Source organism: Magnolia sinica, chromosome 2 (genome assembly GCF_029962835.1).
Source record: "Magnolia sinica isolate HGM2019 chromosome 2, MsV1, whole genome shotgun sequence".
NCBI classification, from domain to species: Eukaryota; Viridiplantae; Streptophyta; class Magnoliopsida; order Magnoliales; family Magnoliaceae; genus Magnolia; species Magnolia sinica.
Genome location: NC_080574.1, coordinates 98,305,235 through 98,306,724, shown reverse-complemented (window position 1 = coordinate 98,306,724; position 1,490 = coordinate 98,305,235). Strand labels below are relative to the sequence as shown.

The window sequence follows — 1,490 nt, the reverse complement described above, 5'->3', positions numbered from 1 at the left end:
TAATCATATCCACATCCACATACAACCCACATTCATCTACGCACAAATACATATAAGTTTAACATTCGTATATAAAATAAATCATAAAAAAATAAAAAAATTACATAGATGAAGGTGGAGGTGGTGGGGGCATCGATGGCAATGCGTACAATGAGAGCCTGAAATATCTCCTGCATTCGTCGCTCATACTCCACCTGCATCTCCTCGATCCTTCTTTTCTGTTCCTCCCATCGCCTTTCCTCCTCTCTTCGCCTCTGCTCCTCCTCCTCCCTATGCCTTTACTTTTCCTTGGTCTGCCTCTCTAGTTGCTCTTTGATCTCATCGACGACGACCTGTAGCTGCTGAACCTCTCTTTCTTCGATATCAATTCGGCGTGGGGCGTTCTCCCCAGCGATGGATTGGCTGGAGGCAGCTCTAGTGGGTGACATGAGCTTAGCACCATGGCCAACCTCACACATATATCCAGAATGGGTGCCAAGCACCTACTCAGGATACCTGGCTCACTCCGCTGACTACCATTGGGAGTGGGTTGACTGCGTATGGTGTCCATCACCGCCTGTAATGAAAACATATTAATTTTCATAATGAATGACATTATTATAATTTAATACAATTAAATTTTACAATGTAAGGATTTTAACCCAATTCTTGCTGGCACTAGGATGAACCTAAGATCCCGTCGTCTGCCGACAGTGAGTCCCTCTGTAGAGGTCTACTGGTCTAGGCTCTTGGCCGGTGATGGAATCTCGCTGCGTAATTGAAAGGACAATAGAGTTAATATAAATGCATAGAAAGAATATATCAACTTAATAATCACCAGTAATTTCTTACCAAGTCATAATAATGTCGTACAAATGACTTTGAACCAGCTACGTGGTTCACTTGTAACTTTTCCTTGTTCGCAGAATTTATTCTGCTCCTCTTCTGAATACATTATTCGTAATACATTATTATTAATTGTCAATTTAATTGTTACTTTAAGATATCGTAAATATGTAAATATTACCTGAAAAGCCTCAGACGAAAATCTCTTACAAAGTATCTGCCAGTCGTCTATAATCACGTGCGGTGGTGCGGACAATACAACCTCATCGTGGGTCCTGCACCGCTTGTACCATTGGTGTAACTCTCTGCGGTACTCCTTGAACCGCTCCCTGACTATGTCATCGACGGCATGGAAAATGTAAGGAACACTCAAATCTAAGAAAAATTTATCCTATAGTTTCGTAAATAATAGATTAAGGTAATAAACTTATTAAGAAAATAATTTAATTGTAAATGAACTTTCACAAAAGAAAATTTAATTTACTAAAATTTACCTGAAGGCGTTGACGGATGATCTGCCGCACATCATTTGTCACGTTTTCCCAATGGGGGTGGCGGCGAGGATCAAAGATCGGCATATGACACCGACCTTTGACGTAAACAACCCCAATAGGTCTCTGGCAGTCTTGTGGGAACTCTACCGTCACTTTACCCTCACGCATAAG

The 1,490-nt window shown here is 41.2% G+C and overlaps 1 long non-coding RNA gene across 1 annotated transcript; it reads right to left on the bottom strand.

Moving 5' to 3' along the window:
- Window positions 1-643: 643 nt before the first annotated feature.
- On the bottom strand, window positions 644-1,130 carry LOC131229681 (uncharacterized). Its single transcript, XR_009163539.1, has 3 exons — window positions 1,007-1,130; window positions 832-924; window positions 644-749 (listed from the first exon to the last, which is right to left on the bottom strand). It is a non-coding gene; the product is annotated as an uncharacterized LOC131229681 (long non-coding RNA).
- Between the last annotated feature and the right edge of the window lie 360 nt (window positions 1,131-1,490).